This window comes from Macaca nemestrina, chromosome 8 (genome assembly GCF_043159975.1).
Source record: "Macaca nemestrina isolate mMacNem1 chromosome 8, mMacNem.hap1, whole genome shotgun sequence".
In the NCBI taxonomy this organism is placed as follows: domain Eukaryota; kingdom Metazoa; phylum Chordata; class Mammalia; order Primates; family Cercopithecidae; genus Macaca; species Macaca nemestrina.
In genome coordinates this window covers 31,814,813-31,839,531 of record NC_092132.1, presented here as the reverse complement: position 1 = coordinate 31,839,531, position 24,719 = coordinate 31,814,813, and the positions used below count along the sequence as shown (strand labels likewise).

Genomic DNA, 24,719 nt, shown 5'->3' with positions numbered 1-24,719 from the left:
AGGATGGTGCCAAAAGATGGGAAGAACCAGGAGAGGCTGGAACACCTTGGTGCAGTAGGTCAAAAATAAGTGAGGCTTTTTGGCTGCAGAGTGGCCTCTGGGATTTACAGAGCAATAGAGAGATGATTATTCTCATTTTCAGCACCTGGCTTTGGGGCAGGGAATTGGCATCTTTACAGAAGCTATAGGAACCTACTGCCTAGGAAAGACTAGCACACAAAGTGCCGTGTTGACAAGAATAGTGATGGAGAAAGGGATGTGTTGGCAGAAGTGGAGAAGCAAACAAGGTTGGCTTTGTTCTGGCCTCTGACCCAGGAGGGTGTCTGAGAGATACTGGCTTAGTGTGCAGCCCAGAACTGTTCGTGAAATAAACTTTTCCCATAAAGTGCCAGGCTGTTGTAACTACAATGAGATCCTGAAGGGTGATGCAGGGGTTAGATTATGTGCCAGGGCAGGAGCAATAACAATAGCAATGAAAACTACTGTAGATAGTGAACCCAGATGCAGACTCAGAGATAGTATGTGGAAAGTACAGAGGTTGATGCTACTGATGGGTATAGTGATATTCATGCTTAAATGCCCCAGGAATCTTCCTAGAGCTAAAATCAAGAATGAGGGAACTGTTAGAGCAATCAGAAAGGCAAAACTGAAAGTTATGGCCACTTCAAATTCACCTACAGTCCCCTTTCTCAGGCTGAATGTTTAAAGAAGACCTTGTTACACATGAGAATTCCTGGGCTCCTCCTCTGAGGACTTTAACCCTATTAATTATTGTCAAAACCCCACAGTGGCTTTTGAGATGATGCTACCACCCTTAAAACGTCTGACCTTCTGCCTTCTGTGTACATGTGTTTGCCTTTGAGCCACACTCATCACACAATTTGCACTTCCATAAGCCTATTTTTATAGACTCTTACCAGACCTTGCAAATGTAGAGAGTTGTAGCCTAACTGTCTTCATGGTGTCACAAGCGAGTTCATCCTTTATCCCACCACTTATACTAAGCCCTCTGGTCAACCTGATCCTCAAAGTAGTCAACGAGAAAGCACATTGTCCTAGTCTGTGCTGTAATATTTAATGAAGAGAAGGTAGGTCCTGTTTCCAAACCACATCAGAATGAATAGTTATTCTTGGAATTTGCCACAAGAACAATGCAGGTTTTTCCTTTTAAGACAATTGACATTCAGACATTGTCTCCACTCAAGATCACATACACATATTTTTGTAGAACTATCAGGGAGCAGCTTATCCATACACTTTCCTGAGTAGGGTGGATTGCTTCTTGCATTTCTTCCTTGATTTCTTGAATATTTAAAGTGTCTCTGTACTTGAACTCAAAGCAGAATCGTGACAGGTGCCTTAGCAGTATGATTAAGGCTTACTATCAACTAGTTTTGGGAAGCTGTTTTTGAATACATTGGTTCTGTTCTTGTGTTTCCTGATGTCAGTGTAAAGTCTTGTGATGGTATCTTTTCTGTTACTTCCCTGCATTTTTGGACCCTTACAACTTTATAAGACCCATATCTACTTCACAAGAGCAGAGTTTCATGTTCACTTGACTTGAAAATAACAGAATGCCTCATGGCCTAGTTCAGAATTGGCTTTGGAATAGTTCTTATTCACCAGGAAAAAGGTAGAGAAGAGGACACACCTTTGTTCTCCCTTCTTTATTATTCTCTTAGATTCCTGATAATCCCTGCCTCCTGCTACTGCCTTAGCTTCCATTCTCATGTACCTCAGGAGAGAAGCCTAATGCAACTCACAGCTGGAGGGAGACCTTGACTATTGTAAATGGCAGTGTGTATACAGCTATATTAGAGGAATCAAACAGCCTGCTATGTCCAAAATTTCTATATTTGATTCTCCAGAGATCTGTTTGCTCTGTGCTCTAAACACATCTTTGGAATATGATCTTTGGGTATTAGGCACTGCCTAATATGTAAACAAGTGCAGAATTTCTTGAACATGTGCGTTTGGGTGTCTATTTTTTAAATCTGTTTTTCTAGTTTACAGTTGCCTATTTCAGTTCACCAGACAGCAGGTGTTTGGATTCCCTGCTGCCATTTAGTCTCAGCACATGTTCTGCCCAGCTGAGTCATTCTTTTTTTTTCAGCAGGCGTTCCTTCTAAGCATCAGTCAGAGCTTTCCTGGGTCAGCTACCCAATAACAAAGTCAACCATGATCTCCCAGAGCCCTCTGTCATTTAGGTCTCAATGTGGTGCTTTCTATGACCCTTTTGTTAAATGTCGCATATGAGAATAGCAAGAGGTTCATATTGAGACCTCAACTCTTTATTAATCCTCCCTATAGATGTTTGATGTTACACTTTGTCAGTTACTGGACAAAGTGAATTTTAATAGCAATGATGTTGAAAATGTATTTTTTTTAATGTGGCTAATCAAATAGTCACCAGTCAGCAGCAAAAGTCAGAGCAAAGGAATGTAGCTTCACATTGGAGGAAAGACAAAAAAGGAACAGAAAGTCATATAAATCAAGGAAAATGGTAAATTACATCTCTTTTAAGTTACATTAAAATGTAATTCATAATAGATAGATTAACTTTGTTAAGAATTACTCTCATGAGAACTCACCATGAATAAAGACATCCCTAGGCAAGATTCACCTGTCTGTAGCAGATGTGTGTTTGTATTAGGAAAAGAGCAATGGGAATTAGGAAGAGAAAAGGAGTAAAGTGGAGAGCATAAAGGAAGTAATATTTCTCAAACTCAGCCTTAGGAGAAATAAAACTGAGTAAAAACAGGAAAGCTAAGTAGAAACCTCCAGGGCTTCAAATATTTTCTTGCCTGTTAGCAAAAGAATGAATATGAGTTGTAACATGTTTTGCAGGTTTCAATTTTTTGCTCAGGAATCTTGCTTTGTAAGTTGATTATTCCTACCTGTAGTTTAAAAGGGTTTAACCAAAATGAAAAGAGCTTTTGGGAGGGTTTTATATTCAGTTTTTTTTTTCAGTATAAATGTAGGAAGCAATATATAAATGAAATTATATATTTTCCTTCAAAAGAGAAAATGACTAATTATGATTCTCCTGGGCACTTTTTCTACTTTTCCTATTCCACATAACTCTGTGACATGTGTTATTCATTTAAAACATAATTATTGATTAATTTTTATTTAAAAATCCAATCTTAATATAAATCTATGTAAGATTATATAAGTTGGGTTTTTGTTTTTTAGTGTTTTTTTATAAATATTGGATTTTTCAATTTTTGTGTTTCTAACTTCTCTGGAATTTTCTGCTCTAGTGGGAATAACAATAGAGTTGGTATTTGAAAACTATGGTTCACATTACTGTGTTGTGCCATTATTGTGAACTCTGTGTCGAAGTGTCCATTTCCTCTTTTATAAAATGAAGAAGATTAATTTTATTTTCCTCCCCCAGCTTTCTTTCCTTGTATATTTAAGAGTCAATGTCAGTGCAATTATTTCCAAACTGAAATATCATTCTCTATTATAGGCAATCAGCTAAGAATGCTATAATGCTATTCTTTCCCCTCAGGATGTTGGAAGGAAACCATTAAGTCAAGTGGAACATAGAAATAGATAGCTATTACTTTTTAGTAATGCACAGATTTAGCATTTCTAGGAATAAAACCAAACATTTAAGCATATTCACAGGTATGCATCTAAACCCAGTTATTTGACTAACACTTGCAAAGAAACTTGTAGTATTTTACAGGTGCATCGGTCTCAAGGACATTGTCTGTCCAAACTGCCAGATGGTCAAACATCAGAGGCATCTCTGTACCTGTAAAATGACTATACGTTTATAAACACTGCATTTATTATGCAGGTAATTTTAAAACTTTTGATTTATTTATGGCAGTGCTTTCTTGGTATGTGAATACTGCACATACATATTTTATATTGCTGACATGACTTAACAAGTACTGTCATTTTATATAGTTTGGAAAATACAACAATCAGGTCAAAAAGTATGATTTTCATCCTCTGTATCAAGATTTTCAGGTGCATATTTATTTCTTGGATTTCTGTGGTTGAAATTATTAAAATCCACTAAGTTTATATTATATTTAATGAGTTATTGTAATTAGAAGTTTTCACAGTCAGGGCTAAGGAGGTACATTCTCAGATATAAGACTTTTATCTTCTTGGTAAAATTTTTATTTTCTTGGGTTATTATAGGACCATCTTAGACAACAGGACACAAAGAGAACTTCTGTGTCTCCCAGAACAAAACAGCATAGGTCTGAGCCATGACCATTTCAAAGGCTCCTAAAGAGGTCAAAACAAATTTGGTATCAAATATAGGAGTTTGTATTCATTTTTGTGGCAGTGTGAAGGTTTCAATAAAAAGCAATCCAAGAATAAACACAAAATAGGCTGACGAGAAATATTTATAACATATATAACTAAGGGTTAACATTTCCAATATGTAAGTGGACAAAAAACTCCAAAAAAGTCATATTTAAAACCATCATGTTGGAAAATATGACAAAATATTGATAGTGTCCAGCATTGCTGAAGATATGAGATAAAGTACTTCTACATGTATGATCAGAAGATGATGAAAGTGAAATTAGTTTCTATTTTTCTTAGGGAAAAATTTTTCCATGAACTGTCAAATGTAAATTAGTCCCACAGTTTGATCCATAACTTTAATTATTCCATCAAAAACAACATCCACTAGATTACAAATACATATTATATATGCATATATGTGTATATATTGAACAAGTACACAAATATTAACATACTAAATTAGCACATTCAATGAGGTAATACATTTAAATAATTTAGACAATACAGGCTACATAATGAGTACTCAATTCATATTTGTTGTATTTGTATTAAAAAAAGAAAACAGTCTTATTCTCTGTGGTTATATACACACACAAAAATAGCCTGGAAAAACATTCTTTAAAATTTTAACACTAGTTACACTAGAAGAGTAGAAATTGGGAGAGGAGCGAGGTAGGATGCAAATTTTCATGGTTTTTTTTTATTATTATGAACTCATGTTTAATAATTTTCAGAGAGCATTTGTGGATTTTGTAAATTAAAAAGTTATGATGACCCCCATGATGGTGATGAGGTGATGATTATACTCTAGAAATTCAGGAACTCTTTGCTAAGAAATAACTAAATTTAATTTTAGATAGAACTTTAGATGGAAATGATTATCCCCTTTCTTCAAACCAAACTGGCCTTTTCTACTTCTTCTCTACTGCCCTACACAGAATCATAGCAACATATTATCCCATTTAAAACCCAATAATCTGGCTCTAAAAATGAAATAGGTTTTTGCTATGCAAGCCCTCTGGGAAGCAGAGCTTGTTGAAATTGTATCAATACATACAAAATAATTTTGTTACATATAAGCAGTAGAAAACATACCTTAGGAGAAATATCAGGGTTAAACAATCTAGTAAGCTTGATTTATCTTTGAAAGTTTCCAATTGACCAGTTGCTCTTTAAAGTCTAGAAAGATGTTCAAAAAAAAAAAAAAAAATCATGGAGAATCTCTAGTTCCCTTAAAGTAAAATCTATGAACTATTACTGGGAACTTGTAATTAATCTTACCTATGCTAAGGGAAAGAACCGATTTTTCATAATGCATGCCTTTTATGTTTGAAGTTGGTGCTTATTATAGTGTTGCTATTGAATGTGAATGAACATGACTTAAAAAACCTGATGCAATTAGTAGCCTTTACAAGAAAGTCCTCACATAACAGTCTTTCTTTTGATAGTTACTTGTAATCACTGTTTACCATTCTGCCTCTTAAACTCATAATTATGTTTCTCAAAATGTCTTATGTCATTTTGAATTTTGCTTGAAGAAGTGTTTTCTATTAGTATCTCTTCAGAGCATAATTGAGCCTATCTTTTTCTCAATGTGTCTATAAAACTTTTTATACCCTGGATTCTCTCATGGTCCTAGTTCACCTAGTCAGTCAGTCTTGAATGTATCCATCTGCTGTACATGTCTTCCGACTTACACAGCTCTGAAGATTTGTGTGGTGCCATAAGCAGTGCAGCATCTGCCAGTCTGACCCATAAGGCTAATTCTGTATTCAGATCATTTAAACTTGCTTAAAGTGTTGTGAAGAAAAGGACAGAAATTTTCAATTTTATGGATATACTATTTAAACACACTGGGTAGCATTCAGCCTTTTATTCAATCATTTAATAAATATAATGGAATGACTTTCACGTACCAGACATGATTCTGAGTACCCAGAGACATAAGTAAACACAATGGACAAAATGTTTTCTTAGAGAACTTACATCCTAGTTGTGGTCATCTTAAAAATAAATAAAGTGAACAAATAAAATAATTAAAAACATGAACAGAAAGTATATAGAAGTGCTATGTTAAAAATAAAATCACTTGAAGCCTTACACCAAATTTGTAAGGGGCATAATCATTACACTATTTATTTATTTATTTTTTTACCGGAAAGGAAACTGAAGCCTAATGTTAATTAGCAATTGACCAAAGAGCAAGTAGATAATCAGTGGTAAAGCCTCGATTTGAATCCAGACCTCTTACTGAAGTTTACCTTTATTTTATTTATATACCATATTGCCAATGCCCCCCCCCCACTTTTTATTTTTAGATACTCAGTTGGTTTAAAATGTAATGCCATAAGCGTCTCCCACATCATCATCCCAATTCAAAAAGATTTGATATTGTTACATGTTGTTAGGTATACCTTGATAAAGAATACAATATTTTATCATGGGATAAACTGTAGTTGACTAATGTATTAGTCATGCTGCTGATAAAGACATACTTGAGACTGGGAAGAAAAAGAGGTTTAATTGGACTTATTCCATATGGCTAGTGAGGCATCAGAATTATGGCGGGAGGAAAAAGTTATGTGTTACATGGTAGCGGCAAGAGAAAATGAGGAAGAAACAAAAGTGGAAACCCCTGATAAACCCATCAGATCTCTTGAGACTTATTCACTATCATAGGAATAGCACAGGAAAGACTGGCCCCCATGATTCAATTATCTCCCCATGGATCCCTCCCACAATACAAGAAAATTCAGGGAGATATGATTCAAGTTGAGATTTGGGGGGGAACACAGCCAAACCATATTATTCTGCCCTTTGCCTCTCCAAATCTGATGTCTTCATATTTCAAAACCAATGATAGCTTCCCAACAGTCCCCCAAAGTCTTAACTCATTTCAGCATTAACTCAAAAATCCACAGTCCTAGGTCTCATCTGAGACAAGGCAAGTGCCTCCTACCTATGAACCTGTAAAATCAAAAGCACGCTAGTTACTTCCTAGATACAATGCGGTACAGGTGTTGGGTAAATACAGCCATTCAAAATGTGAGAAACCGGCCCAAACAAAAGGATTACAGGGCCCATGCAAGTCCAAAATCCAGCAGGACAGTCAAATTTTAAAGCTCCAAAATGATCTCCTTTGATTCCAGGTCATGCTGATGCAAGAGGTGGGTTCCCATGGTCTTGGGCAGCTCCGTCTCTGTGGCTTTGCAGGGTACAGCATCCCTCCCGGCTGCTTTCATGGGCTGATGTTGAGTGTCTGCAGTTTTTTCAGGAGCATGGTGCAAGCTGTCAGTGGATCTACAATTCTGAGGTTTGGAGGATGGTGTACCTCTTCTCAAAGCTCTACTAGGCAGTGCCCCAAAAGGGACTCTGTATGGAGGCTCTGACCCCACATTTCCCTTTTGCACTACCCTAGTAGAGGTTCTCCGTGAGGGCCATGCCCCTTCAGCAAACTTTTGCCTGGGCATCCAGAAGTTTCTGTACATCTTCTGAAATCTAAGTGGAGGTTCCCAAAGTTCAATTCTTGACTTCTGTGCACCTGCAGGCTCAACACTGCATGGAAGCTGCTAAGGCTTGGGGCTTTCACTCTCTGAAGCCACAGCCAGAGCTCGACATTTGCTTCTTTCAGCCACAGCTGGAGTGACTGGGACAAAAGGTACCAAGTCCCTAGGCTGCACACAGCATGGGGACCCTGAGTCTGGCCCACAAAACCACTTTTTCCTCCTGGGCTTTCAGGCCTGTGGTGGGAGGGTCTGCTGTAAAGGTCTCTAACATGGCCTGGACACATTTTCCCCATGGTCTTGGGGATTAACATTAGGCTCCTTGCTACTTACTCAGATTTCTGCAGCTGGCTTGAATTTTTCCTCAAAAAAATGGGTTTTTCTTTTCTACTGCATTGCCAGGCTGCAAATTTTCTGAACTTTTATGCTGTTTTACTTTTAAAATGGAATGATTTTAACAGTAACCAAGTCAACTTTCGAATGCTTTGCTACTTAGAAATTCCTTCCACCAGATATCCTAAATCGTCCCTCTCAAGTTCAAAGTTCCACAACTGTAGGACAGGGGCAAAATTCTATCAGTCTCTTTGCTGAAACATAACAAAGGTCACCTTTGCTCCAGTTCCCAACAAGTTTCTCATCTCCATCTGAGACCACCCTAGCCTGGACCTTATTGCTCATATCACCATCAGCATTTCTGTCAAAGCCATTCAACAATTATCTAGGAGGTTCCAAGCAATCCCACATTTTTCTCTCCTCTTCTGAGCCCTCCAAACTGTTCCAACCTCTGCCTATTACCCAGCTCCAAAGTTGCTTCCAATTTCTGCATATCTTTTCAGCAACACCTCACTCTACTGGTACCAATTTACTTCTGTTTTCATGATGCTGATAAAGACATACCTGAGACTAGGCAAAAAAAGAGGTTTAATTGGACTTACAGTTCCACATGGCTGGGGAGGCCTCAGAATCATGGCGGGAGAAGAAAGGCACTTCTTACATAGTGGCAGCATGATAAAATGAGGAAGAATCAAGAGCAGAAACCCCTGATAAACCCATTAGATCTCATAGACCTATTTACTGTCACAAGAATAACACAAGAAAGACTAGACCCCATGATTTAATTACCGCCCCCTGGGTCCCTCCCACAGTACATGGGAATTCTGGGGGGTACAATTCAAGTAGGGATTTGGGTGGGGACACAGCCAAACCATATAAAAGTAAGAACTTATGATAATTGTGAGTTGACATTTTAAAATCTTTTAATGTGTGCTAGACCACTGCTTACTAAATCTTCTGCATTCTGTCCTATCTTCAATCCTGACAAAAGCTCTAAATGATAAACAATATTTTTCTCATTGACTAGAAGATGAAGGTATGCCTGAAACAGGTTACATAAATGGTCTGTTTTCTGCCCGTGGGATGATCCAAACTCTTTTCTATCAATAGCCTTTGGAATTTTCTATCCACTTTGACTGGAAAGCATCTTTCCCCATCTCCTCCATAATCCTCATATAGCTCCCTCCTCTCATTGGTTCAGGGTCAACTCACATATCATGACATAACATAACATGAGTCTTCCTACTTAGCAGGTAGATCACTACTCTTCATATAGTTACATTCCATTGCTTTCTAGCCAATTATTCTGTAATTTTTTTATATCAGTCTTACTAACTGAATATTTGCTGTTTATGTCTTGTTCTTTTTGCTATATACTTTCTAAAGACCAGTTACTGTTTGCTTACCAAAATCTTGACTGCTTTAAGCAATGCCTAGAATTTAGTAAGGTATTTCATATATTAGAATATTTTAAAAATATATTAATAAGTATTGTGATGATGATAAGTTGTTAATCACCTACAGTTTAGCCATTGCCTTTAGTAAGTACTCAGTAAACAAAATTATAAATAGTATCGACATAGAAAACCAGAATTCAGGTATTATTTTATTTAATCTTTGATGAGAATTTCATGAATGTATTTATAGAGACCACAAATTAACAGTGAACCATCATTATACCGTATCTGTATGTAATATGTACTAGAAGTAAAATTAATATCTCAGTATATACACATACACTTTAGCAGCATTGGCCTTACATTCTTGGACATTTTTTCCCCATTAGGCATCTGCCATTTGTATTACTTCATTCTCACGCTGCTGTAAAGATACTATGTAAGACTGGGTAAAACAAAAGAAGTTTAATTGACTCATAGTTGTGAATGTCTGAGGAGGCCACAGAAAATGTACAATAATGGCAAAAGAGAAAGGGGAAGCAAGGCACATCTTACATGGCAGCAGGAGAGAGAGAGAATGTGAGGGAGGAACTGCCAAACGCTTTTAAACCATCAGATCTTATGGGAACTCACTCACTATGAGAACAGCATAGGGGAAAACACCCCCATGAACAAATCACCTCCCATCAGGTCCCTCCATCAACATGTGGGAATTACAATTTGAGATGAGTTTGGGTGGGGACACAGAGCCAAACTATATCATTCTACCCTGGGCCCTTCCCAAATCTCATATCCTTTTCACATTTCAAAACCAATCATGCCTTCTCAATAGTCCAGTAAAGTCTTAATTCACTCCAGTATTAGCCCAAGTGTCCAAGTCAAAAATCCCATCTGCGACAAGGCAAGTCCCTTCTACCTATAAGCCTGTAAAATTGTAGCAACTTATTACTTCCAGGATATAGTGGGGATACAGGCATTGGTAAATGTTTCTGTTTTAAATGGGAGAAATTGGCCAAAACAAAGGGGCTACAGGCCCCATGCAAGTGTAAAACACAGCAGGGCATGCATTAAAACTTAAGACTCTAAAATAATCTCTTTTGACTTCATATTTTACATCCAAGGCATGCTAATGCAAGGGGTGGGCTCCTATGGCCTTGGGCAGCTCTGTCGACCCCCATAGCTCTCTGCAGTACACAGGCCCTTTGGCTGATTTCACCAGCTGCTGTTGAGTGTCTGCAGCTTTTCCAGTCACACAGTGGAAGCTGTCATTGGAGCCTACCATTCTGGGGGCTGGAGGATGGTGGCCTTCTTCTCACAGCTCCACTAAGCACTACCTTAGTGGGGTCTCTCTGTGGGGGCTCTGACCCCACATTTCCCCACTGATTTGCCCTTGTAGAGGTTCTCTATGAGGGCTCTGCCTCTGCAGCAGACTTCTTTCTGCCTGTATATCTAGGTGTTTCTATACATCCTCTGAAATATAGTGGCAGTTCCCAAACCTCAACTCTTGTCTTCTGCCCACCCACAAAACCAACACCTTGTGGAAACCAAGGCTTGGGGCTTGCACCCTCTGATGGAATGGTCTGAGCTGTACTTTGGCCCCTTTAGCCACAACTGGAACTGGAGTGGTTGGGGCACAGGGTGCCATATCCCAAGACTGCACAGGGGAGCAGTGCCCTATAGCTGGCTCAGGAAACCATGTGTCCTCCTAGACCTCTGGACCTATGAGGGGAGGGGCTACTGTGAAGATACCTGAAATGCCCTGGAAACATTTTCCTCATTGTCTTGGTGATTAGCATTTGGCTCCTCATTACTTAGGCAAATTTCCACAGCCAGCTTGAATTTCTCCCCAGAAAATGGGTTTTTCTTTTCTACTGAATAGTCAGGCTGTAAATTTTCCAAACTTTTATGCTCTGCTTCCCTTTTAAACATAAGTTCCAATTTCACATAATCTCTTTGTGAACACATATTACTGTACACTTTCAGGAAAAGCCAGGTCACCTTTTGAATGCTTTGCTGCTTAAAAATTTTTTTTGCCAGATACCCTAAATCATCTCTCTCAAGTTCATAGTTCCACAGATTTCTAAGGCAGAGGAAAAATGCCATCAGTCTGTTTGCTAATGTGTAGCAAGAATGACCTTTGCTCCAGTTACCAATAAGTTCCTCATTTCCATCTGAGACCACCTCAGCCTGGACTTCATTGTCCATATCACTATCAGCATTTTGGTCAAAACCATTCAACAAGTCTCTAGGAAGTTCCAAACTTTCCCTCATCTTCCTGTCTTCTTCTGAGCCCTCCAAACTGTTCCAACCTCTGCCTGTACCAAGTTCCAAAGATGTTTCCACATTTTCAAGTTATCTTTATAGCAGTACCCCACTCTTAGTATCAGTTTCCTTTATTAGTCTGTTCTCACACTGCTATAAAGATACTACTGAGATTGGGTAATTTATAAGCAAAAGAGGTTTAATTGACTGTTCTGTGTGACTGTGGAGGCCTCAGGAAACTTATAATTATGGCAGAAGGCAAAGGGGAAGCAAGGCACATGGTTCGTGGAGGCGGGAGATAGAGAACAAGGAGGAAAGTGTCAAACGCTTTTAAACCATCAGATCTCATGAGAACTCAGTATCATGAGAACAGCATAGGGGAAACCACTCCCATGACCTAATCACCTGCCACCAGGTCCCTTCCTCAACAAGTGGGGATTAAAATTTGAGATGAGATTTGATTGAGGACACAGAGCCAAACCATATCACCAACTTTCAGAGAAAAGCATAGAGAAAAAAGAAAACGGCACTCTAGAGCAGAGATGGTCTCCATGCTATTAATAAAATCTTAGTTTCTTTGTTTTCTCTAGGGTCAGTAACTACATTTGTCCCACTTTTCTTCTTGTCCATGCCTTGATTTTACTTTAAATGTCTGTGATCAGTAAGGAAGGAAAAAATTGTAGTGTGGAATAACAATGAGATTGGACAGATTCACCTCCCTCCCATAGGATTCTCTTCTACCTCTTTTGGTTTACATGTTCTCAATTCAATCTTTGTCACTATGATTCCATCTTATTTTCATTTAGACATATTTTCAAATTTTGATCCACTGATATCATCTTATCCTGTTGTGGGCATTGTTATAATTTCATTCTTGATTTGTGTGTTTTGTGTGATTTTGATGGTAGTTTGGAAGAAGAAGGTAATAAATGTCTACTCACTCATCCATCTTTTATAGGAAATATTAATCCACCTCATTTAATTTGTCATCAAAGTAAGTGATTATAAATGATGATAACTAGTACAGTGAATAGTACAGAAATGTATTTTATTTTTAAACAGTGAATCAGAGCTCAGATACCAGATGTAACCATGAATTGAAAGTCAATCACACAAGCAAATAAACCACTCAAAATTACTCTAAAATAAAGAGATACATTCCAGTCCTCAAAATATCAATTCTTCCTCTTCTATAAATTATAATATGTTTACATAAAAACTGTCTACACTGATGTGTAATTGCATGGTTTTTAAATGATAGGCTAGATGGAAGAAAGTCTCCACCTGGGATGTGACAAGAATGGTAGCTAGAAATGTGATCGCCTCAAGTTTTTCAGTGTGTTTTTGAAAAGCCGTTCTTTACACTGATGCAGCCAGCACCAGTTTTTCTTTTAAAGCAGTAAATTCATTATTTTTGACAATCACCTAACAAGCTGAAAGAGTCAATATTTGCAAGCCATCTATCTATGCTGATAGATAATTATCTCCATATTTATATTATTTACATACATGTATTTTTAATTTTTTTTTTTTTTTGAGACGGAGTCTCGCTCTGCCGCCCAGGCTGCAGTGCAGTGGCCGAATCTCAGCTCACTGCAAGCTCCGCCTCCCGGGTTTACGCCATTCTCCTGCCTCAGCCTCCCGAGTAGCTGGGACTACAGGTGCCCGCCACCTCGCCCGGCTAGTTTTTTGTATTTTTTAGTAGAGACGGGATTTCACCGTGTTAGCCAGGATGGTCTCGATCTCCTGACCTCGTGATCTGCCTGTCTCGGCCTCCCAAAGTGCTGGGATTACAGGCTTTAGCCACCGCGCCTGGCCTTATATACATGTATTTTTAAAAAATACCTGAATTTGAAACTAATATGAACAAGTCTACTGCATTCCTACTATAATGTTTTCTTTTTTTCTTTTTTCACTTTATCTCTAGTATATATCTTTTTACTAACAATAATAGTTTGTTATAAATATCAGAGGTATCTGAGACTGTGTCATTACAGGCTATTTAGTTATAATTTATATTCCAATTTTTTTTCTTTTTAGAAGTCATTAGTCAAAATTCTAGTCATATTATTTATTTCTTGTACTGTAAAAATCACTGAACTAACATTTATTTCTGAAGATACCTAACAAGCAATAATATGACAATGAATTTTTAAATGATGAAACAATTAACTGGACATTAATATTTGTGTGATAAATTGAATAGGAATGTATGAACAAACCAATAAATTTGATTCATCATTGACATGTCTAAAATAATTAAAATTACTTTTCTTTATTATTGATTTAATATATTTTATTCTATTCAACAATAATATAAAACTTTTTAGTTTTCCTTTTTTGGAATTGCACAATGACAGCAGTAGTTCATCCTACACTTCACTGTAGGTGAAGACTCCCAGAAATATGAATCTGAGCACTTATAAGCACCCTGTCTCACTCTCTTCCTGGGAGAGGAAGACAAAAATATTACTTCCTACTGTAAATAAATTATCTTTGGAAACAAAAGGAGAATCAAGAATCCAAGATTCTTATTCTTTGGAATATAAATTGTCTCTGGGGGAAAGTCAACTGTGTATCACTTAGTTTACAACTCAAGGTTTATATTCCTTGAAATGTAAACACCTTGAGGAAGATAAATCTCTTCGATGTTCTCACTGTCTAGGCTTATCTTTCATCTCAGGTCTCAAGTTTTGGTAAAATTTGCTCGGAAATATCTAACACTGCAGAAGCATAAAAATATTTTCTGTGTCATAAAAATATTCTTATTTGTATTTGGTTTCACTTTTTGTGTTTTGTTTCTGTTTGTTCTTAAGTAAGGAGGTATTAGCACATTTGATGGAGATGCCCACTGGAAAGAGAGAACTGATAATTCATGAGAACACTAATTCAGTTGCCAGAACAAACTCCCCGAGGAGACAAGAGTTAATCAACTGCAGATCACAAGAGGAAGAATTGGATATTAATTGAAATAGGTGATATTCTTCCATCCATCATCCTGGAAAGGAAAGCAAAGAATGTAAATACAAATACTAGCAACTTAGTAGATTTAGCGATAAGAAAATAAAGGAAATTATTTATGATTACTTATTTAGCTTACTGAAGTTTATCATGTTTATCAGCTAAAAGTGGGGGTGAGGGTAAGAGTGTATGTCAAAAGTTTATGATAAGAAGGGGAATCTAAAACATTTAACTTGGTGATTGGAAGCATGACCTTACTGGGGACATATAGTTAACACATAGTTACAATAAACTGGGGTTGGGCTCTTTCTAGATTTAAAACTGTAGAAAAATATTTAATGATGTGTGATTGTTGATTTTACATGATAACTTGGCTATGCTATGGCAATGATGCCCAGTTTTTCAGTCAAATACTGGCTTAGATGTTTCTGCAAAGGTATTTTGTAGATGTGATTAACATTTGCAATGGTTTGCTTTAATAAAGAAGATTATTCTCAGTTGTGTAGGTGCAACTCAAGAAATCCTGTGAAGGCGTTAAGAGCAAAAACTGAGATTCCCAGTGAAAAAGGACTTCTGCAAGACTTTAACATAGAAATTCTGCTTCAGGTTTCAGCCTGTTGGCCAACCCTGCAATTTTGTACTCATCAGCCCCAACATTGCTTGATTGTGAGCCTATTTGTGTGTGTATGTGTGTATATGAATTTTAATGGGCTTAAGCTTACAAAGCAGTTGAAGAAGAGTTGGAATGGGATGAAAGGTTTGAAGGATATCTAAGTGTTTACTAATGATAAACTGAGTTTCATGTGGTACAATTAAGAGTGTAGAAAATTAAATTGGAATGTGAGAAATAAAATATTCTATGAGAATAATATTCCAGGTGAAGATACATAAATTGAGAGGTCTTGGTTTCTAGTATTGATTAAGGTAAGCAAGCATATGGAGACTCGTGGAATTAACCTTGATAGAATATTAGAATACTGTGGTTGATCTGTCTAGGCTGAACATTTCACTGGAAGTTACAGGGTTTTAGAGAACTGACGTATCCAGTGGCATATCTGTTCTCATTGGAGTAATAATAATAGCAAAGTAACAATAATAATAAAAAACAAGAAGAAATAAAGCAGCTAATAATTCTATGCAATGTACTATACCCACAGCAGTTATGACACTTAATTTTATGTGTCAACTTGATGAGGCTAAGGAATGCTCCAATAGCTGGTAAAACATTATTTTTAGATATGACTGTGAGAATGTTTCTGGAAGAGATTTGCATTTGAATCAGTAGATTGAGTAAAGAGTTCCTCCCTCACCGATATGGACAGGCATCATTCAATCTGTTGAGGGCACACTGAAATAAAACTAAGAGGCTGCGTGACACAGTTTGGCTCTGTGTCCCCACCCAAATATCATCTCAAGTTATAATCCCCATGTTTTGAGGAAGGGACCTGTAATCCCCACGTGTTGAGGGAGGGAAGTGATTGGATCATGCCAGCAGTTTTCCACATGCTGTCCTTGTGATAGTGAGTGAGTTCTCATGAGATCTGATGGTTTTATAAGCATCTGGCATTTCCCCTGCCTGCACTCACTTTCTCCTGCCACCTTATGAAGAAGGTACCCACTTCCCCTTCATCTTCTGCCATTATTGTAGGTTTCCTGAGGCCTCCTAGCCATGCTTCCTGTCAAGCCTGCAGAAGTGTGAGTCAATTAAACTTCTTCCCTTTATAAACCTCTTCCTTTTATAATTACCCAGTCTCAGGTAATATTATTTATAGCAGTGTTAGAACAGACTTGAGGAAGGTAAATTTCTATCTCTTTTCTTGAGCTGGACATCTTCTTCTGCCCCCAGGCATAAAAACTCCTGGTTGCTGAGCCTTCAGATACAAACTGAATTCACCACTAGCTTTCCTAGTTCTTCAGCTTTCAGATGGCATATCATAGGACTCCTCAGCCCCATAACTGAGTGAGTCAATTCCAATTATACAATTCCTCATTCATAGAGAAAATAAATATCTCTATCTCTATATCTGTATCTCTAGCTGTATCTCTCTCTCTCTCTCTCTCTCTCTCTCTCTCTCTCTCTCATCCCCCCTGTTGCTTCTCTTTCTCTGGAGAAATCTAATACAGCACTGTTATAAGCAATTTCAATGTGTTATATATTTAATTTACTCAACAAACCTATTAATTAGGTAAAATAATAATTCAGAGTTCATAGATAAGAAAAAATTTTTTCGTGATGACACAAATAGTAAGACCTTAAACAAATATTACTTAGTATTCCTATGTGTCAGTTTTATCATCTATAACAAATAAACTGACATGGTAGGCTAGATGAGCTCATCAGAGCTAAAAACACGTGGCTTCATCAAAAGAATTGGCCTGGCTAGACCTCACCACTAGTGTTAGAGAAATAGGAATCAGTATGGATTGATAAGAAATTTAATCTTATAACATCACAAATAAATGGAATTTTATCTAAATACGGAATGGCTTTGTGTATAAAAACATATATTCCCCATTTATATCAGTCATGGTCCTTGGGGGAAACAGATGAGACATATAAAAGGATAATTACAAAAATTTAATTAAGAAAATACACAATTGTTGATAAAGTTATGGGCCAAGTTAAGGGAAACAAATGAGATAATGAACTACACTTCCAAGCAATAGCATGGAGCTGTTATGAGCTCAAGGCCTGAAAAAGAAAAGTGAGGGAACAAGGATCCAGAATACTGAGAATAGCTCTAGAGGAGAGCTATTGTATGGAAGTTGTGGCCCTTGGTGTAGGGAAGCAGTCAAACTGTGGCTCTGACTATTATTGTCTCCCATACTCATTTTCTGACAGTTAATTCTACGGGTAGAATCAATAGGAGGACAGAGAGCAAAGAAGCTTATTGATGCAGTACACAAAGTTCAGTCTTCCAGGAACACAGGGCAGGGTGGAAAAAGCTGATGAGTGATTTGGAGAAACCAACAGAGAATCTCTAACATATAGAAAGTCCAATCCAAATCCACATTTCAAATATCTATGGAAAGATAAAATTTAATTCCTAAAATCATTTATATTGAAAGTGGACAAGAATGGCTTGAAAGAAAAAAAAAAACACCATTTGATAAAGCAGTAGAAAAATATATGATCCTTTTTCTCTTTTTTGACTGTATTATAATAATAACTTTGATCCACTTTGAGAGATATACATTCCACAAATCACTTTCAACAAAAAGCGCATGGAAAAGAAGGCTAAGAGGAGCTAGATACTTACCCAGCTGATACTTACAAAGTGACTGAGGCAAGATACAAGACATCTTTTCTTCTGAAGGTCATGTTCTTTCCATCCCAATACAGCAGGCTTCCACCAGAAGAGTCCTGTACACATGCAGTGACCCCTGCTCCTACTAATCTTTGGTTTCCCACAGTGAGTTCATCTTACCTAAGGCAATTTTTTTTTCATCTCTGTAAAAATATCTTTCTTATTCTTTTTTTTCTTCCAGAAAATACACTGGAAAAAAGTGTCGGCAGTTAGGAGCTCATTCTCCTCTTAGGTAGATGTGATACATATGACAACATTAAAGGTCCTGAGAAGTCCTACCAAAAAGTACCTTTCACGAGGCTCAAATTTTCCATGACGTTTTTACCACAGAATCCCTTTACATTTTTATTCTTATAAAAGTTACTAATTGCCAGCAAAACTTTGGCTTCCTAGAAAACACACAGCTGGATGCTATTCCAAGTGAAGTTTCAAATTCAGCGAGTCCCCAAATGAATTCATCTGTGCATGTCTACTAGTATCTCCACCAAGCTCCTGGTAACCTAGTTTCAAAATATTAAAGTTTTCTTCTGTTCCCAATTGTGTCTACACCTAATCACTCAGCAAAATTGGTTAATTCTATTTTTTAAATGCTTCATACATTGTCCTTTCTTTCTTCCCATTTCTAGGAATACTATCCAATATTGCAGATTCTATCTTTCCAACAAAATTTATTTCAAAGTAGCACTTCTATTAATTTTTTTCATCTAAGTTTAAACTATGACATTGTACTTTTTCCATTTAAAATCTTTACTGATAAAATTGTTCTAAAAAAGCATACATATTTCTCATTCTGACATTTAAAAGAAATTCTTCAATGCATGACTCTAATCACTTAATTGAGAAGGAATTCATTTATCAGAGGAACAATGTACTAGGTTGCTAATTTAGGGTGCTTCAAACTATGAAATATTTTCCCTTTATTAACTCATTTTTTTCTATAACACTTAGGTGTGTCCAGTATACATCTGGCTTCATAACAGTTTATGTGAACACACAAAGATAAATAAATTAGTGTCAGACTATTGTGCTTATGTGGATATATGTGTTTCTCACCATATCATTCTGGCTGTCTTTCTCAGGAGGGTAAGTTACTCAGTGGAAGCTATGAAAGATTTGAAAAAATACGAAATCCCATATGACAGGAGCTTTTTTATTAAATAAAGCAGCATAACAAATGTAGGTGACTATAATTATGTCACATAATACCTGAATTAAAATATTTATGCTGGACATGTATGTTGTGTTAACTGCTTCCATTCTCAAAAATAATTGTACCCCCAACAAGTTCATTACCTGGTGAGGTTCTATTCATTTTTCAAGATCTATCTTAGGCATTATTCAGCTGAATTCGATCTCATAGTGTGTATTTGGTGAGGCATTACAACTTAGTAGTTTAGACTTCATGATTTAGACTCACAAAGCACATATTCAGGCTCTCACTCTCTTAATTATGAATCTTGCTATGAGTAAGGTAAATTAAAACAAATAAAACAATTTTTCCCAATTCAGAAATGATAGAAATATTTTTACCTCCAGGACTGTTGTGAAAAGTTGATTAATATACTTGGCATGTTGTAATTGTTCAATACATATTAGCAAATGTCAGTGTTTCCATATCATATCACATGCTTTTATCTCTCAGATACTGACTTGAATTTATTAATTTGTTTATTTAGTCTATAATTCTTTTTTTTTTTTTTTTTTTTTTTTTTGAGACGGAGTCTCGCTCTGTCACCCAGGCTGGAGTGCAGTGGCCGGATCTCAGCTCACTGCAAGCTCCGCCTCCCGGGTTCACGCCATTCTCCTGCCTCAGCCTCCCGAGTAGCTGGGACTACAGGCGCCTGCCACCTCGCCTGGCTAAGTTTTTTTTGTATTTTTAGTAGAGACGGGGTTTCACTGTGTTAGCCAGGATGGTCTCGATCTCCTGACCTCGTGATCCGCCCGTCTCGGCCTCCCAAAGTGCTGGGATTACAGGCTTGAGCCACCGCGCCCGGCCGTCTATAATTCTTTTAACTCATAATTTACAAATATTGGTGATACTTAATATTCTATATATTTATGGAATACATGTAAGATTTTGTTACATGCATATAATGTGTAATGATCAAATCAGGGAATTTGGGGTATACATCACCTAAGTATTTATTATTTCCATGTGTTGGATATATTTCAAGTTCTCTTCTAGCTACTTTGAAATATATAATACATTGTTGCCAACTATGGTCACCCTACTCTGCTATTGAACATTAGAGTTTATGTATTCTGGCTGGGCTCAGTGACGCTCATGCCTGTAATCCCTGCACTGTGGGAGCCTGAGGTGGGTGGATCCTTTGAGGCCAGGAATTTGAGACCAGCCTGGCCAACGTGGGGAAACCTCGTCTCTAATAAAAACACAAAAAATTAGTCGGGCATGGTGGCCGGCACCTGTAGTCCTAGATACTTGGGAGGCTGAGGCAGAAGAATCACTTGAACCCCAGAAGGTGGAAGTTGCAGTGAGCTGAGGTTGTGCAACTGCACTCCAGCCTGGGCAACAGAGCAAGACTCCATCTTGAAAAAAAAAAAAGGAACTTATGGCCGGGCGCGGTGGCTCAAGCCTGTAATCCCAGCACTTTGGGAGGCTGAGGCGGGCGGATCACAAGGTCAGGAGATCGAGACCACAGTGAAACCCCGTCTCTACTAAAAATACAAAAAATTAGCCGGGCGCGGTGGCGGGCGCCTGTAGTCCTAGCTACTCAGGAGGCTGAGGCAGGAGAATGGCGTGAACCCAGGAGGCGGAGCTTGCAGTGAGCCCAGATCGCGCCACTGCACTCCAGCCTGGGCAACAGCGTGAGACTCCGTCTCAAAAAAAAAAAAAAAAAAAAAGGAACTTATTTCTTCTATCTAACTGTATATTCGTATCAAAAAACCAACACTCCTTAATCCCCTCTTCCACCCACTCACTCTTCCCAGCCTCTGCTGTCTGTCATTCCATTCTCTACCTCCAGGAGAGCAACCTTTCTGGCTCCCACAAAAAGTGAGGATGTGAGAAATTTATCTTTTAGTTTTTACTTTATTTCACTTAACAAAATGACCTCCAGTTACATCCATGTTGCTGCAAATGATGTAACTAGAACACCATTTTACTTTGCAAAATTTTAAAAGTTTTTTTCTATATTTACTTAAAAAGGCACTTATTTTTAAATTCCTTAAGCCTTACTAGAATGTCTGATAGTGATCATAATATTTGTTCACTGCATATATAGATTTTACTCTGCATTATAGCCCCAAATCCTGCTATAAGCTGCAGTGAAAGATCTTTGCTTCTGAGTGTTTTTATTTACAAACAGCTTAGAGCTATTATTCAATATTTAGTTTTTAAGGTTTCATAAAGCTCAGTGGAATTTAGCTCACCCATTTAAACTTTAATCATCAAAAAGCAATACATAGATAATGATTTGTTGCTTTAAAATAGGACCATGAAATGACATAAAATATGTTCATATTCTGATTGAAGTATAAGTGCTTACAAGGTTATTATATTAATTCACTTCAGGTTAATAGCATTAATAGACTTTTCAATGCTATATTCTGTATTTAGTTGTATTACAGACTCGCATATTGAAGGTTATTGTCTCAATCAGTTTATACTGCTGCAGACAGAAAATTTGGTATATGACATTCTTATCATCCATGTTACCTTTACAGATAAATTTCAAATTTTAAAATTTTATAATCAGCTACTTTTACATATTTAAAAGAACATTCTCTATATCATACTATTGATTTTGATATTTTTCTAACAGATTTGAAAGAAATAAGAAATATCTCAATGAAAGCTTCAGCATATTCAAATCTGTTTATAGATGCTTGCTTTATTTTTATTTTTTCACTTATTATTTTGTTTAATTTCCAACTTTTAAGTTCAGAGGTATATGTGCAAGGTGTGCAGGTTTGTTACATAGGTAAACATATGCCATGGTGGTTTGCTGCACCAATAATCCCATCACCTAGCTATTAAGAACAGCATTCCTTAGCTATTCATCCTGATGCTCTTCCTCCTCCCAGCCCCCACACTTCCACAAGCTTCAGTGTGTGTTGTTCCCCACCATGTGCCCATGTGTTCTCATCATTCAGCTCCCCGTTGTAAGTGAGAACACGTGGTATTTGGTTTTCTGTTCCTGCATTAGTTTGCTGAGGATGATAGCTTCCAGCTCCACCCATGTCCCTGTAAAGAACATGATCTTGTTTCAAATCTGTTTTTGAGATGCTTTCATTTGGAACGTAGGCATTTTGGGAAAAAATTTATCATTACAAAGAAAAAAATACTTGTATGTTATTTACTCCAACAGATTTCGTTATTATTATTTTTTTTTTTTAGCTCCTGCCTACTGAAAAGAGTAACAGAAGCACCGAGAATATTGTTAAGCACTCCCAGGAGCTAATTCTCACATAAATTCTCCAAACAAACAAACAAACAAACAAAAATCCTATGGAAAAATTGTAAAAGGTACCCTAAGGGGAGACATTCTGGGGAACTGCACAACTAACAGGAAGAACGAACTTGAAATTTAAGGAAAAACTATTTTATCAATTCAGATGAAACTTAATAGAGTGATCAAACATCACAATTTTCTTCGTACAGTCACTGTTTAAAACTGTTGCCCCGTGTAATTATTATTAATCTCTCCTGATACTCTCAAAAGTGTCCCAGGTAGGGGGATAAATTATATGACCACATAAAACTTACAGGCCTAATTCTTTAGCTACTAAAGGACTTTTGGCCTGTTTAAAAGAAGGTGCTCCCCAAACTAAGAAGAATGCCAGAATTTAAGAAACTTTTGCTATTCTACCGAAATAAAAAGTTATGAAACTTGAAGACCAAACTTTGAGAACTGATCTCTTTGGTGTGTATATTGTTTGGTCCAGTCTGTGAAAGTTTTATTAAATTGGTGTGATATTCTTTGTCAGAAAAGTGATTGTATCTAATTTCAAAACCAAATCTCTTGAGAACCCTAAGCTAACAATTGCAATAGGAGAGGTTTATCAACTATTTAATTTTATGTTAAGATTTGTTGCACTTAATGGAATTTTTTTCAAGATTTCAAACTTCTAGAAGACACTGAATTAGGAGACATTTGGTTATAAAGTACTGTTCTGAGGCAATATTACAAACCTCAGTATAAAAATGATGATATTCCTAAGTTTGCTGACCATTAATGCTTCTGGTTTGATGTGCTTGTTGTCATTAATTGACATGTACAACTTTTTATGAAGTGACCTTGATGAATTAACATTAATAGCAATCAAAGGTAAACACAAGAGTTCACTGCTTTTGTTTTATATCGGCATTCTATTTTAATAGTGCTGTGGGCTTTAAGAAAAAGAGTATGTAAGACATAATTTGTGCCTCTACATAAATCATTGTGGCATCAACAATAACAGTCATCATCATCATAATTAATAACTGTACCAGTCAAAGCCCTGGTAGAAAACAGAAAAAACACACATATGGGTAATTTTGGGAAAAGTTAAAAGAACTCATTTCAAAAGTTATAGATGAAAGTGCTGTCAGGTGTAGAGAAACAATAGGGATAATGGAACGCCCTGAGATTACTAACAGAAGGTTTGTAGTAACTCCTAGGCACTGCAAGGTGGGAGTCAAAATAATAAATAGCTAGAACTCACTTTTATTTTTCTCCTTCCAGTGTACTACCGGTGCCCCCTATTGACCACAGCTAAGAGGGCATAAGAGGGCATGGGAAACCATAGAGTTATTCCATATGGGCCTCAGCTTCCGAGGGCAGAAAACATGATGGAGAATGATGTGAAATGACTCTCTTGGAGATAATGTAAGGCGTTTAGAGCAACCACCAGCATCATCTTCAGTATAATCATCGTCATTTTCTTGACTAACGCTTCTGAATCCTTACCTTACCTGCTATGTGCTCCAAAGCAATTATACATTATCTTGTGTGTTTTTGTTTTATTTTATAGACGAAACTCAAAGAATTTGAATAAATCACTCAGAGTTGTAAATCTACTCAGTGGTCAAATTTTCATAAATCCCAAATCTGTTAAAGACTTCAACTATGCTCTTTATCACAGTATTCTTCTTCCTTAATATTTAGTTTAGACATTTCTATAAAATATGGGACCAAGATTATTAATAATCGAAAACAACGAGAAATCATATAAGGAAGTATACAGTTCAGTATGTTATAAAACTGCTATATATAGAACATAAGAACTAGTTTAACTGACAATGACACAGTTAATTTTTATTGACCTCAAGTTTGTATCAAGCTTTTCTAATGTTGGCTCTCGTATTGAAAATGATGTATTAGTCTGTTCTTACACTGCTATGAAGATATACCTGAAACTGGGTAATTTATAAAGGAGAAGTTTAATTGATTCACAATCCCACATGGCTTAGTAGGCCTCAGGGGACTTAAAGTCATGGTGGAGGAGGAAGACTCACATCTGACATGCCCTGAAGACATTTTCCCTATTGTCCCGGTGATTAACATTCTGCTGCTGGTTACTTAGAAGAGAAATTCAAACTGGCTGCTGAAATTTGCATAAGAAAATGGTTTTTCTTTTCCATCACATCATCAGACTGCATATTTTCCAAACTTTTATATTCTGCTTCTCTTTTAAACTAAGTTCTAATTTAAGATTATCTCTCTCAAGTTCAG

General features: G+C 36.9%; 1 long non-coding RNA gene across 3 annotated transcripts; it reads left to right on the top strand.

Annotated features, from left to right (window-relative positions):
- Positions 1-9,680: 9,680 nt before the first annotated feature.
- On the top strand, positions 9,681-24,282 carry LOC105475957 (uncharacterized). 3 transcript variants are annotated; one of them, XR_011606812.1, is made up of 4 exons: positions 9,681-14,795; positions 15,236-19,128; positions 22,403-22,531; positions 23,730-24,282. It is a non-coding gene; the product is annotated as an uncharacterized lncRNA (long non-coding RNA). The 3 variants fall into 3 exon arrangements; XR_983737.2 differs by having other exon boundaries at positions 9,681-18,540; positions 18,994-19,128; XR_011606811.1 differs by having other exon boundaries at positions 9,681-19,128.
- Positions 24,283-24,719: the final 437 nt, after the last annotated feature.